This window comes from Numenius arquata, chromosome 11 (assembly GCF_964106895.1).
Source record: "Numenius arquata chromosome 11, bNumArq3.hap1.1, whole genome shotgun sequence".
Classification (NCBI taxonomy): domain Eukaryota; kingdom Metazoa; phylum Chordata; class Aves; order Charadriiformes; family Scolopacidae; genus Numenius; species Numenius arquata.
Genome location: NC_133586.1, coordinates 7,912,765 through 7,928,513, shown reverse-complemented (window position 1 = coordinate 7,928,513; position 15,749 = coordinate 7,912,765). Strand labels below are relative to the sequence as shown.

Here is a 15,749-nt window from a genome sequence, read left to right as displayed (position 1 = left end):
CTGCGTCAGCATAGCACTGGTTTGAATGGGAGCTGGTCACTAACATTTGTAGCTTGAAAAGCTGAACTGAGATATTCTTTCTCCCCACCATCTGAAGGCAATTTTCTTCCTCATGTGGCATAATCTCCATCCCACTAACCCCACAGAAGATTTTCTTTTCCAGTCATGTTCTGCTGGAGCAAGAAGATCCATGTTCTAACCTGACTTACTGCTGTGAAGTTTCAAGTGCCCACAGCTGATTAAATAAATATAGCTACAAAAGCCTTCATGCCCAAGGATTCCTTAAAATGTAATCTCTTTACAAACCAATCCCCAAATAAAATCATGTTAACTTCCATACTGAGCCAATTATCATCCTGCAGCAAGAAATAAATATTTTTTTGTCATCAAGCTGGTGTTCATTGTGTGTCCTAACAGAAGCTGAGACTAAGAAAGATTCAAGAGCTGGTTCTTGCTGATGTTAGGTCAACATCCCTATCTAATGTCATTCTTTCATAATTAATCTGTTGGAGTTCAACAACAGCATCACAAACAACTGCAAAAGAAACACACAAATACAGACAGAACAGGAAATCAGCAGCTAAAAATCTCACTAGTGGAAGCGCAGTCATGCTCTCATTCCTTCTTTAACTCCACCTAAACAGCAGTAATTCAGCTAGTGGGAGGAATACTGTCATCCACCAGCTAATTGGCATGCTCAAAAAAGGGATACGCTACAGCCACTGATCACTCTGTCTGTCCCAAACTTTAAACTTGGGCAAAAAGTAAACAGTTCTAAGCAAGTTAAAATTCCATCCAGCGCATCTCCCAAAGTTCACATTCAAGTATGTATCCTGTAAGGGAGACTACATGATGGACCTACGTTTGCAGGTTTCAGGTGGTGTCTCAATCACATGCCACAACAGCAGAGCAATGAAGGACCAGAGTATTTCTGGCTACAACCAGGAGACATCTAAGGATTTCCCATAGGCATTTGGTTAATTTTGGGGGTGCTTATGACCACTGCAGAATTTCAGTAAGCTATGCCACTGTCATAATGTCATCACTGCCAGCACAAACAATCAGCAAATCTGGATTCTCCAATACTTTGTGGGGGTCTGTAAACCACATTGTATAAACAGAGAACTTCATTCATCCTCGGAGGACCTCAGACATCCAAAACCATGTTCTTAGATAGTGTAATCTCCTATTTGCCCCAGAAGACCTAAACGCTTCCTGGCCATACCATAACACATCCTTCAACAGCCTTAACCACCCTGTCACTTTTCTTCTCCAGGCTCGGAGGGAGCTGGTCTGCTATTTGTGCTTTTGGTGTGACCTGGTAGAACAGGCTTGCAACTACTGTGCTTGTAGAGCTGAGAAACCCAAGACTGTCATAAAGATGTAAGTAAATCCACCCAGATGGTACTGTGGGACAGAAAATGTCCTAAAAAACAATAGATAAAAAAATAAAGGTGGTATAACCCAGATCCCAACACCACTACTTAGCAGAATCAGAAATTTTCACAATCACCACCTACTTCTAAAGCAACATTACAGACCTGCAGCTGTAGCTAGCTGCATTTCCCACATCCCAGGCTAATAGCCTAGACACATCCTCATCTCAGTCTATGCCTGTACTGCAATAAAATAAAGTAGAACTGAACTAGTACATTTCATCTCTTCAAGTACTACAATTCATCACAAGGGCTTTGGCATAGGCAATATGCAGTGTTCTGTACATCTTACAGCACGTACTCTACAGTTTGTCATGAGCAGGAACAGACCCAGTAGATTGACCTCAATAGTATGTGTTGCTTTAGAACAAATTTTGAAAGAAAAAAAAAAACAAACTAGAGACATGAGGGTAAACTGCAAACCAGGTAAAACAGTTTTAAGGGATAAAATGGATTTACTAAGAGTAGGTCAAGCCAACCTAACTTGATACGTTTCTTTCATAAGATAACTGATTTTTCTAGACAAGGGAAATGTGGTAGATCTAATTTATCTGTACTTTAATAAAGCATTTGATATGGAAATTATTAGCCAAGCTGGAGAACATGGGGAGCAGTGCAAGAATTGCAACGTGGCTAAGGAACCGGTTAAAGAGGCAATGACAGGAGTCGTGCCAAAAGAGGAATTATTACTCTGGAGGGAAGGTATGTGTGGAAGTCCTCAAGGATGTTTTGAGACTGATCTTATTTTATCTTTTCATTAATGACCTTGGCACAAAAAGTCAGAGTATACTAACAAAATCTGCTGACCGTGTGAAGTCAGGAGCTACTGCCAATATCGAGAAGTTCAGAATATCTTTCAAGAGTAACAGGATGTTCTTGAGTTCTGAAGCATTAGAAGTGTGATGAAATGTAATAGTCAAAGTGCAAGGTTACGCATTTAGGGTTTAATAAGAATTGCTGTTATGAGCAAGGGCTCATAATTTGGAAATGGGTAGAAGGACACCCTGGATATATGAGCCCATTAGAAGCTGAGGACAAGCATGACCCAGCAGGGTGACAAAACTGTGAAAAGGACAGATCAGGTCCCAGAAAAGCCACTGTCAGTGGAAAGGGGAAAGCATGAATGTTTTCATACAAGTCTTCACCTGAAGAGCTGTGTGCAGAACTCAGAAGGAACTGTGCAGAAAAGTGCTAAGGAAATCATTATGTTAAGGGAGGTGTATCTCATGAGAAGTCTTAAAGATCACAGTTTTGTCACCTTAGCAAAATGATGGTTAAGAGGTGACTTGATTGTTCTCCATAGACACACTGGGTGGGGGAGAAATAAACACTGAGGAAGGCAGAGAGCTACTTAAGCTGAAGAACAAAGTTGGCACAAGGACAAATGGGTATAAAATGGCCATGAATAAATTTCAACTGGAAATTAAAGGAAGGTTTTTAAGCACTGGAAAATGAAGCTCTGAAACCTCCTCTTGGCAGTGATGGGACGAACAACCTAACGACTTTGAAAAGGGAGCCTGAATTGCTTATAATGGGAAGGTTGGCCACAGTTGCCAACAAGGAAAGGGTCTGAAAAAAGTGACCCAAGAATGATTGTAGTCCTATTTCCCTACATTTTAATCATAGATAAAATGGAAGTAGAATGCCTGTTTTCTCATTTCAAGCACAGAATTAACTAGCCAGGCCAGAACAGAGCAGCTGCACCAGCTAAGCTGAAAGTGCAAATAGTCTAGTATCCTGTGGCCAACAGTAGCCAAGGGAAGAATATGATACCACAGCAAACACACAGTGCTAGAACTTCCAGAACCGACTCAAAGTCCAGCAATTTGCAGTCCAGAGATTTCATAAGCTAGCAATGGTGCCTTTGGGAGGCTTTTTAGCTCTTATTGATTTTGCTTCCATATATTTGCCTAGCCACTTTTGAACTTATGCAAGCTCTTAGCATCCACAATTATCCTGGGAAAGAAGTTCACACCTACACTGTGTAAAGAATTATCTAACTGCATTTGTTTTAAGTTTGGACTTTAAATCAGCATTGTAATTTACACTTTAAGTCAGCTGTCAGCAAATATCCCCAGAATATTACCTGTCTTTGATGCTGAACAAATTCAAACATACAAAACACCCTGTGGGAAACAAAAGAAGCCATAGAAGAGAATGCAGAATGGACTTTCACCAAAAACAGCAGCAAGCTGATGGATGCATCAATAGGCTTACAGCAAACCAGGCAAATGGTGTTTGCAATATCGGCACCTCTTAACACCATATGGCAAACCAACAGCATATTTTCTGGCATCAGAAGATACAACGAGATGACTAAGCCTGGGACAGGGAGACAGAGAGAAAGGAGATAAATTGTGCATGAGAGCAAACGGGGGGGTGAGGGGAAGATGGGAACAGGAGGAAAAGTTTAAGAGCACAAGAAATATGACTTGATGAGCCATATGCTAGACCAGAGAATTTGATAGTGTGCCCAGTGCAGAACTCTGCATTTGTCTCAAGAAGGAATGGGGGGAAAAAAGAAATCATTAAAAAACCTGCCAAACCTGTCCAGATGCCTTCCTCTGATTTTCTGTTCCTTGTGGTAATACGTTAGTAAAATCTTAGCTGCTTTGTCAATCCCAGTGTATCTCAAAGGAGACTCATTTATGGATTTAAAAAAAAAAAAAAACCAAAAGGATTTATAAATAAAGTTGCCCTATCTTAAAAGACATAATAATAAATGCTGCTCTATAATCAGAAAACATTCAAAACTCCCTGTAGTAGCAGTTGAGACAGCCACTCTGAAGAATGGAAATCTTTGAAGTGTTTCCAAGTCAGCAGCTTGGATATCAGGGCAGGAGTACAATTTGCAGACAGATAGACAAACACAACTTCCAGATCCTGTGCTTAGGAACCAGGAGCAACAACAAAGAAAAACTCCGGTTCCCAAGCCAAAGCACAATTGGATTAGCCAGTAAAACTGGGCTGCTAAAAAGCACAGAGAAAGAAGTCTTATGCCTGGTCACCCTTTCAGATCTGAGCTACCAGTTCAGGGTTAGCTGGAAATCACTGCAGACAGAGGAGACTGAAAACCAGGATATCTTATGTTTTCTGCTGCGCTCTGATCTCAGCTCCCAGGTTGTAGCACTGAGCAGTATGATGGACAATGCTGTGCCTCTGTTCTTCTCCAAAATAGATAATTTATTTCTGTTCCACGCCAGTATTAAAAAAACAAAAAACCTCATTACAGAAGAGATGCATGGTGGACTACATGAAAGGATTGTAAGACTCGTAAGACACACTGATGTTGGTACAGACCTGTTCATGACTACCTTCAACAGGGAACAACAGCGAAGTGAAAGACTGAATGAGGAAACGATCCAAAAGGGCTCTATAAATCAGCCCCAAGCAATTTAACCAGCGTTCCTCCTCCTGCAAGATTGTACCTTTCAGATGCTTAAACACAAAGTATCCTCCTCAAATTATTGAATGAAAGCTAATGACTTGGTGCTTCATTAAAAACCTCTTCAACTTGATGCCTGATCTAATTCCTAAAGGCAATCACACCTGGCTAATAAAGACATAAAGCGCTATTTCTATAGAAATGTAAGAAAAGTTTCTGCCCCTGCCTAGTAACCCACTTTGCTTCAGCTCATGCTCCCTCTTTTTGCCCTTCACCCTGCTATTTCGCAGTATACTCACTTGTTGCTGTCATATTTATTTATATCAGAAGCAGCATGGGGCATGGACCATGCAATATATATTTTTACAGCATCTAGCACAAAGGGAACCCTGACTGAGGGCTCAAGATATTACAGCTTATAGGCTTAAAGCCCCTAAGCTTCCATAGCCCTTGTCTCTGGGAGGAATTAAGTGCCCTCGAGTGTACATATTGTCTGGCTGCATTTTGCCTCCAGCCCCTGGGACTCATACTTAACTACTGGAGTTTATTCAGTCACAGAGCAACTCACTCAAAAGACAATTTCACATTTGACAACTGAGAGACATTTAGAAACAACATGTAGGCACCACGGCAATAGGTGCTTTATAAATCCTACCAGAAGGTAGATCTCATCTGAGACAGATGCCTTGAATAGTCATTTCCCTTGTGGCCCAGAAATACAGATCTTAAATATGCAGGCACTTGCACAGTGATTTGTTTTGTTTTAAAGGCTTAAAACCAACAGCTTCATAGGTCTTGGAAATATGGGTGGGCAAAAGCTGCTTATGCTGCTGGCATTTTCATAGCACTGCTGATCTAGGACTTATGCAAAAACACCCATCATCATGTCCACTTTAATTCCAGCTTGTTAGCTAGGCGTTAAAACTTATGCTAAAGGCAAAGCCTGCTCACAGTCTGCAATGTCCCACACACTGCCAACAGGTGGAGTTTGGAGGTCCAGCTGTTGTGCACAGATGTGCTTTTGGTGTGATGCTGAAGGAAAGGGAATAAAAAAAAAATAAATCACACACTCCATTTCTAATGATTACTTCCATTCCAGTGAACAGGATTTTTTTTGGGGTGTTTTTTTTTAAATTTTCCTGAAAAAGCACACACTCTCTTTAATACAAATATATATTGCCTATGGTACCTCCTCTCTGTGATGCAATTCATTTTGCTGAATAGAATTAGTGAGCAAACAAAAAAAAAATACAGAAATTACATGCATGCTGAACAGTATTTCCTCCCCACCTTAAAAATTTCTACAGGTGTTAACAGTTAGAGGAGGGTGGTGAGGGGAAAAAAGTGTGCACAGGTAACAAAGTCAATGCTAATAACAAATGAGACTTAATAGCAAAAGGAGAGATGATTCCCTGCTTTTTAACCCTGAAACAGATCCAGGAATGAATTTTCTCCTATCTTGCATCTTGGTGAGCTGAAGTCAACATGTTCTCCAAAAGATGTGCTGCCACTTACAGAGAAGTTTAATTGTGATGTAGAAGCCCCCGTGTGAGGTCCTCTCTTGCTCTCGTGGCTAATACGATAAGCATATCTCAGTTCCCAGGTTCAGCTCAAAGCCTTCATTGTAGCATCTTCCAAACACCTCTGCCTGCCCTGGAGCCTGGTAGGTTAAATCAGTGGCAAGGTACAGCCTTCCAGCCTCTTTCATCTCTGCCTCCCAGAAAGAAGAGTCACTGCAGGGTTATCCTCCAGGCATCCTTAAGAAGTATCCTAGCCCCTCTCTCATGTGCAACTACTACAGAAGGAGAGACAGCTGTATCCTAAAAATTCAACCTATTCTTTACATCTCTAAATTAAATTAGCTCCAAAGTAGTAACAAAGAACAACAAGGTACAGGAAATACACTTAAATCCTTGCCAAATAAATGCCCAGGCATTTCTTGCAGCGTGGTGCAGAGCTGGCACCGCTTCCTCAGGCAGAAGCCATACCTCTGAAGATTTCCCATTCCTGTCAGCTCCCTCTCTAGGGTCAGATGTCACCAATATGGCTGAGGCAGGCTGTGACAGCTTGTCATTCCCATCAAGATGAAGGGGCTCGAAGGATCACAATCAGACAGGATTCTTAACAGATTTATCACCCAGGCAGTTCCGGGCTGACAGTGTGAGAATCCAGCTCTCCCACCCAAGGGACACACATAAAGGACTGAGAAAGGGGCTTGATGCTATCCTTGGTTGATTAAGAGAAGTGGTGACGATACTCATCAGGACCACATCTGATAACAAGCACCAGCACAGCCCTACAAAACATTTTGTACACAATTAAAACATGTCAGTGAGTGGGGTTAAATTCCCCTCCTTCACCCAGACAGCTGTCTTCTAGTCCCAATTCAGGTACTAGTAAGAAAGAGCCCAGAGGTCTGTTGGCTCACTCCTTCGTTGTCAACTTATTTGGAGCTTATCCGTTCACCATAACCTGCAACTTTTGCTCTGGAAAGGCCAGGGATTGACACGCACACAGTGCTCACGGAAGGGTAGGTGCTCAGTGCACAGGGGAGAGACCCAGCCCCATTCTGCCTTGTACTTTTCTGGGTGTTGCATACACTCAGAGCAAGAACAGGCAGAGGGACACAATCGCCATACCTGGTGACACCCTGCTTACTGCATGATGAAGCCAAAGGGCACCGCATAGTGACATACCCAGGAACCCAAGGCTGTAATCTCAGGAGGGCAACTGTGTCTTCTGCCCTAATTAAGAGAAATTGAATTGCAGGTACTTTGCCATTGGGGAGCCCGATGGTGAACTATAAAAGAGAAGCTGGATCTTGAGTGTACCCAGGACTTTACGACGCCAGAAAATGAGCCTGCACTTACACTATATTCCCTGCAACAAAAAACTTCAAGATTTTTTATTTTAAGGATACTCTCAGTTGCTGACAGTGAGATACCCAAGGGCAGCTTGTGTGGCCAACAGTCCAGATAGTGAGGTATCTAACCTGTCACTGCTAGTGCCCAGAGCTATTTGAGAGCACAAAAGGAAGGCTGGTTTCAAAGTAATCAAGGCTACAGAGCTTTAGTTCTCCCTGACTACTGGTTAGTACAAACCATCTCTAAAGCAGGAGTAATCTCAGGGTACAACATCTTTAAAAAGCACTCTGTAACAAAAGGTGCTCTTGAGCTGTAAAGCAGCAGTGTTTGAAATAACAGCCTTTACTGCCTGTAACCACGTTGCTGTGATGGATGTGAAATTTGAGGTTTTATTTCAGCCATTCCTGTAGTTTCACTGCTTAGGATTTTGAGGTTTCTTTTGTTTGGGGTGTTTGTTTGGTTGGTCTTTTTAATCAAAGAAATAAACATCATTCAGGGAAACTAATTTTAAAAATATGTACAATTTAAAAGAATTAAAAAGAATATGAAATATGAAGCTGAAGGACCGAGAAAGCACCGTCTTCCTTGATCTCTACCAAGAAACAAAGTTGACTTGTGCGGCAGCCTTTTCTTTAAGAAAAAGTTGATGCTTCAGAATAAAATAAGGAATGACTGATATTGAACACAAGATGAAAAACTGTGTTTATTCTTTTTAATCTAATGGTACTGTTTCCGTATTACAAGGCTCTAGAAATAGATCCATCAGTTTGATTTTATATGGCACTTCACTTTCCCCCTGTGGCCCTATTCAGATGAAGCACATCCATAAAGTCCAGCCAAAGGAAACTTAAGATTAAAACCTCTAGGGAAAAGAGCTGGCTTACAGAATTTCTTTGGATATGCCAGAGCAAGAAGCCGTTTCATGCAAGCATAGTTACTGGGATCACTCTCCCTGCGCTCCATGACAAGATGCAACTTGGGTGGCTGTGAACTGACAATAACGTCATAACATAACCCTATAGCCCCGTTGCTGAGTGTCCAGCTACAAGCTGCCTGTAGGACTAGGGCCGTGTTTGAATGTGCGAGTAGCTGCTTACACATCAGCAGCGACAGCACAGTGTTACATCCACATTTGCAACAGGGAGCAAATGGAAGATACTGTTGACAATTAATCTTCAGGCAGGCAACAGGTTCCATTTATCAGTCTCCACGTGCTTCCCAAGTAGGTAAACATCGTTTCCCTTGTTACGCACACAGGTTAGGCAGTTTCTATATATTGCTCTTATATAAATCTCGAAGGATGGCAGTCAGATTCAGATCTGCCTGAAAAGCTCACACGCAGGTAGAATTTCAACAAAATATATAGAAAAAAATATGCAGAAGCAAGCACCAATTTTCTCCTGCTTTCCAGATACCCCCACTTTTCATCTCCTCTGATGATTGTGCTCCCTCACATACGTACTTAGCCCTTCAGCACTGAATTTATTGTGAATTTAGCACTTTACAGTTTGATGGCCCTAACTGATGCTGCCAAATATGAACATGCTTGGAAATACTGGGGTATTTGTTTGTAAGCTGTGTGTGTAAACAATACTGAGCTTAATTGGTGCTATTAAATCAGTCTCAAATAGAGAACAATGCAGAAACACAAAGTAACATTCTCTTACAGATTCACATTAGGCATCTTGACCCAAATTTAAAAGACATTTTTATGTCTAAACACGCAGCTAACATTCAGCAGGATATTTGAAAGCCCCTTTGTATACTAAGGTCAGAACTACCTTTTAAGTGTACAAGTTGGGCCTTTAACCTGCTGAGAGGCTTTCTGTTACGGTTACATTCCCTTTCATCTTCACAGATCTGAAAATCCAGACAATTATTCAGAAAACTCAGTCCTCATTGACCTAAGTCCCTTCAGTCAACACCAATAGCCAGTTTATAAGAAAATTTTCATATGTCTTGTATGCAAAAGAAATGCCAATTTCACCCGCTGTGTGTTGTTGAAACCGAGGGCTGCAAAACACATGTAGAACGGTGCTAGAAACATATAGTAGTGACTAGCTTTGCCACAGGCAAGTACGGTAAGCATGAAGTCTTTGGGAAAACAGATGTTGCAACTGCAGAGCAGGGAGGAAAGCTTATTAACTTGCCTGGGATTTTCAATAAAGGTTTAGCAGAAAAAAAAAAAAAAAAAACCACACAAAAACAAACCCCATCCTGCTATTTGCCTCCCCCTGCCATTCTGTGGTTTGTTTTGCTTGAGAGGTGGGAGGGGGAAATGGGGATACTGCTGTATTGGATAGCATGCACAGAGGCACACACCTTTGCAGGAGAGAGAGCCAAGGTATGGAAACTGAACAGCTTTCACACTGCTCTGCAGCAACTTTCTGGACTTGAGATCCCCAAAGTGCGACTGGAAAGGCAGAAGAGAGTCATCTGAGGACATGTGGCCAGGTTCTAACTACATAGGATGGATGTTGCAAATGAGGACACAACTTCTGCGGAAGCTGTCTGTGCAAGTAGGCTGAGCCACCATCGCAAAAGGCCACAGCCTCAAACACAGCAGCAGATGTACCACCACCCCAACACCTGCTGTGAATTTGTCCTTGTCCTGTCCTCATCTCTGCAGCTCAGGCAGGACAGAAGTACAACACCTTACTGCAGGGAAGGCAACATACAGGCTCCAGGTCAGAGACAAGGTTCTCTGCAAGCACAGCACCTCACGATATTTAGCACTCCAAAGACCAACAATGGGCTATATAAGATGGCAATGGGAATGACATAGGTAGGGGTCCTAAGAAAGGCAATTATATTTAGTTTAGCAGTATGCTCAGGAGTCAGAGAAATAGTACTCTGCTAGGTCACCCGTGTTGCCTTCCATATAGCGCTTTGCCCAGCTGGTGACTGAGATTCAACATGCAGGATGCATTAAGACTTTGGGACGAGTGGGGAAAACCGTACTACTAGGGGCAGCCAAAGCACAGCCTCAGGTTTCATCCCCACATCTACAGGCAAGGAGATTTGAGAGCTGGCAGTATGAGCTAGCCTTGTACACAGCATAAGTCACTACAGCATCATGGAGCTCGCAAGGCTGGTTGAAAGCCAGCATCTGACTGTTGTAGCTGATCCAGCCAACTGCAGGCTAATGAATTTTTTCAGTTACATATGTATAATTCCTCATTAAGCATAGTCTGGTCACATCTTTGTGCTGGTGTCTGTTCTTCACAACATTTAGCAAGAGGATTTAGAAGGAAGAAAAATTGAGTAACAAGCCAAAATGCGGCAAATACTGGGTCAAATTCTCCTGATATTGCTGTTTGAAATCTGCAATGGCACACTGGCATAACTGCAGGAGCTTTTTGAAGCAGTAATTTGCAGATGCCCAAGTTAGTATATTTTTTTCGCTCTCCTTTCATTGGAAAGCTTCCATCTGATACAATCAAGCCAAAGTCTGGGATTTGAAAACAGACCATATGAAAGCCAAAGCTGGTAGAACTTGAGCTGTAAATATAAGAATGAAGCAATGCGAATAAATAATTAAGAAGCACAGTAAAAGTGATGAGCATTATCAGGATGGTTCTTCCATGTGTCCTTGTTTTCTCTACACAGAAAAATATGGAAGGAGGTGAAAGCTGGAATAGCCACAAATATGTAAGTGTGATTTAAAACAATAGCGAAAAACAAGAAGAAAATGAAGCTGTTGAGTAGACAGTGGGATCTATTGTGCCATCACAACATATGCCCTATGGTCCACACAAAGCCCAAACTATACCCACTTAACACAGGAGGGGAAAGAAACACATGGAGTAGGTGTGCCAAAGATATGAGAAGATTTTCTCTTTTCTCTTCTGTGATAGTCTGGCTGTTGCTGCAGCCTGACAGTAAAAGCTCGGTCTCGGAGCCATGACCTTTCCAAGGTTCACACTTCAGGGGGAGTTTCCACTCCCAGCCCCAGAGCTGCAGCCGTATTAGGAGCCAGCAGCCCTGGTCTTCCTCACCAGCCACTTCCTCAAGTTTTCAGGTTCTCCCCTTCATGTTCCAAGCCCTGTCTCTAAACACATCCCAGAGCAGCTCAACTCTGGGTTTATTTACAGATTTTACTGACATTGCTGCCATTCCAAGTGTTGCCCTGCAGATAAAGAGACCAAGAAGGGCCCTGCCAGCATCAGCAAGCCAGAGACCTGGGCTGCATCTGTAGCACTGCTGTTACAAAACCTTCTCTCCCTAACAAAATTCTTTCACCTGCACTTGGTAAACACTCTAATAATTAAGATCTCCCATTTATTCTCCATAATCAGTGTTTGATAACTGCACAAAATGGCCTGAAAGAGACTGTGAAGACTTTGGAGCTCACTCTCTCTCTCCTGCCCGCTGGGAATGAGTCAGTTGTGTTGTCTCTGCATTGCTAAAACCAGCTACTCCGCTGCTGCTACGGCTGGTGTGGCTCCAACAGTGCTATCGGGAGAGGGAATCCTACCCTAGAAAGGCTGTTGCTAAGGGCTTTGACACCATGTCACATAACGCTGCTCAGGGCAGGTCTAATCACTGTTGTGCTTTAAAACCGCCGATAGTTCTAGAGACTGGCTTACACTTCACCTGCCAGCATTGCCAGCACTGCTGGAGCTGGAAAAAAACCACAGTAACCCCAGGAAATTCTTAGGGCTGTTTTAATTGTGGGGAGAGCAGCTGCTCGGAGCCAGCCTGTAGAAACTCCGCACTGAAGCTTCCTTTCCTTGTTGTTTCCATCAAATTTCCCTTGTCTACCTTTGGACTGAAACGTTTTGTGGGGAGGATTTTAAAGCCGCTTTCTACCCCCTTCATAACAGAAACAGGCTTCTGGGTGGGAGGACAAATGGCAATAAATCAAGCAAAATGCAAAAGAGAGGAGATTCCTGGACTCTCATGTGGGCTGACACACAAGTGAGTGCCTTCAGCTTTATCTACTCACTCTCTGGCTTCTATCAGAGATTCACGTCATTACCCAACTCAATGATTTCCGAGGGGGGATTCTTTGTCTCTTTGACACAGGAAAAAAGATGCAGGCGAACAGGCATGGTGGGCACCTGCTCATCACCTCTACAAGCAAATTCAGACAGGCTTTGCTTAGAAATCCCTTCCCTCCACTCCCAGTCTCCTAGGGTTGTCTGGCAGACGCTTTCTGAAAGCTTTGGCACTTCACATCTGCCTCAAACATATTTACAAGGTCACACAACCATGTTGCTCAACTCTCTCCTCACTCTGCCAGCTCCACATTCACCCCACGGTCCACTTCAACTGCATCCTGCCCGAATATAAAACCTTGCAGAAATTCACTGTGGCTTTTCTCTCCCCTGTCTTACTTCCCCCCTTTATCTCTGCTGTCACTGAATGCCTTGGACAGAACTGACCATACCCTCACCACCCTCAGGAAGGCGTTAGAAAGGTGCAATTTTAAGTGCATGCATTGAGCATATGAAAAGTCTGATCTCCAGTGACTCGCCCACAGTAACACACCATGTCTCAGATTAGCACTTCAGACACGAGAGATCTTTTGTTTTCTACTGTTGGACTTTTTGCCTTCTGTACTCATACAGCTCTACCATCACTGGTGAAAACCTTCTCTCTGTACCTCCAGATCAGGAGCAGCTTAGCCACTCATCTCACAGATAACCCATCAACTTTCACAAATCATCCCAAACCCTTTATTTCTTCCAAGATTGCAAAATATTTTGTAATCCTTCTAGCCCTGTTCTCTTTTTTTTTTTATTTTGATTTATTCCACTTTGTTCCTTCTGTACTATTTTACAAAGTGCTTAGCATAACCAGTACACACTGCTCTTGACCTACCCTTCTATGGGACTGTCATACTCAGCTACACCACTATTAACATTTGAAATTCTTTTAACTCTGGGAAACACTCAGAGATGCAACTGATGTATGAAAACAAGTCCTACCTCCTATTTGAATGGGACTGACAGTGGTTTCCCCAGCTACATGGGAGAGACATCTCATAGAGAGCTTCTAATAGGCAATGCGATTGCAATGCAATGAGACACCCGAGTGTTTGCTTTAATCTAGTTAGCACAAAGACCAGCAGCGAGACAGATATGGCAACATGAATAATAATCCCAGACTGGATAATAAGTCCTAAGAGGCTTGGGTAGCCCACACTGGAGGTTCTGCTGCAAGACTTGACAGTTGTTAACAGAATGAGGCAAATTAAAGCTAGGGCAGAGAGACTATCCCACCCAACCAGCACTGAGCTGCCTGTGGTATAGACATACCCAAAGCCATCATGTGAGGTCAGCAATGAATTACATCTGCCATAGCCACTGGGTGTGAAAAGTCAAGAACTTGAGAACAGCAGCGACTTGCCCTCATACCATCTTTCCAAATATAACCCGCTAGCTCACCAACGGGAAAGATGTAATGGACAAGCAAAGAAAGGCCTTCAGTTGAAAGCATCGCTTCTTTTTCAAACTGTTACTTCCACCTGAAATAGATGAAAACCATAAGCTAGACCTAAAAGAAAAAAGTAAACATCTCTTTCAAAGTAACAGTCTAAGTAGATCCATTTATAAACCAAATCCCCTCTTCCCATGACATACCATGTTAAGCTTAGAAGTGGATTTCTCTGGAAAGAGTGTTCATTCGCTAATTTTTTTATGCCACAGAAGTAGGTGTACCTGTGTTTAATCTTGCCATACCAGAGGCTACCAAGAGATGGCAACCAGGGTTTCTGGATGCAACATGTTTGTCTGGCCATCTGGAACAACCTTGGTATGTGGCATTCCTCTCTGCCTCATCAATTCTTCATCTATTTTCAAATCTCATCTGAAAGCATCTCTTTTCTCCCTTGCCTCTACCTCTTAATTTTTCAATTTCTCTCTTCTGCAGCTATTAACAGTACAATGCTGGTAAAGTATAATTCTGCAATGCAACTCTATTTACTCTGCAAAGCAGCGCTGAGATACCATCAGTCTGAAATGAGATTTTATAACTTATTATTAATATTAGAACAGGTCATTCTTTGAAAGAAACCACACAGGCTGTAAAAAAGAACGGAAAAGAAGGAACTGCACAGAACTGGGACACCTTTGGCTGCAAAATTATTTCTTGTATTACAAAAGCTCATTGCATTAAATTAGAAGACTAGGGTTCATTTACTTATCTCAGTGATGTACCATCTCTGCTCCATGTTATCCAAGACATTAGTCAAGTTGAAAAAACACTTGCTATAAACAAGAGTATTAAAGACAACTCTTTTTCCCTTGTTGCTGGCATCATCTCATTTAGAACAGTATTTACCAGTTTTATTTAGCAAGAATTCTAGGCTAAATCCCATGTAGATCAAGACCAGATGGGAAGCATGTCATTTAGTTGTGACATAGCTCAAAAGAAATTTCAGCCCCTCCTGTGTATTTTCTACAGGGATCAAATGAACCAAATAGCAATTTGAGAATAAGCAGGCACTAAACATTGATTAATTCTGACCACATTCCAACAGAATCAAGTGTTAGCTTCCAATTAAATATCCAAACTGCTCAACACGATTAATGGTAAAACACAGACTAACAAGAGGAATTAAGGATGATTTGCTTTTGATCTCCTATCAGGAATCATTGCCAAATAAACAAAGACATAAAGCTGTACGTGGAGCATTCCTCAAAAAGAACCACTCACAACAGTTACTATATCAAGTTGCAGAGGAACTAATCACCATGTTGGTGTGTTGAGTTTCTTCTCATTCTCAAAATATTGGCTGGCAATGGCCACGCACCATGTTCTTCTTTTCAAGCAGGGAGCAGCTGAAGTTTAGGACAATCCAGGAGATTGAATTGCTGCAAACGTATATGGTGGTCTACCAGAAAGACGTTAACCAGCATTAAACCTGAGGAAACTCTAACTGCCTGCACTGGGTTTAGGATGCTTTTGCAATTGGATCTCTTCCATATGTCTCTCCATCATTCTTAACAGAAGAGATAATTCTAGTATTCAGGTCATCCCTGCTACATGTCTCCTCTCTTTTTGTCTAACAGACACAGCCCACTGCCGTTTCGATTTCTTATGTTGTTAAAGGTCACA

At 42.2% G+C, this 15,749-nt stretch overlaps 1 protein-coding gene across 1 annotated transcript in view; it reads right to left on the bottom strand.

Annotated features, from left to right (window-relative positions):
* AGBL1 (AGBL carboxypeptidase 1) overlaps positions 1–15,749 on the bottom strand; it is a 274,834-nt gene that overhangs the window by 247,453 nt on the left and 11,632 nt on the right. The window lies entirely within an intron of this gene.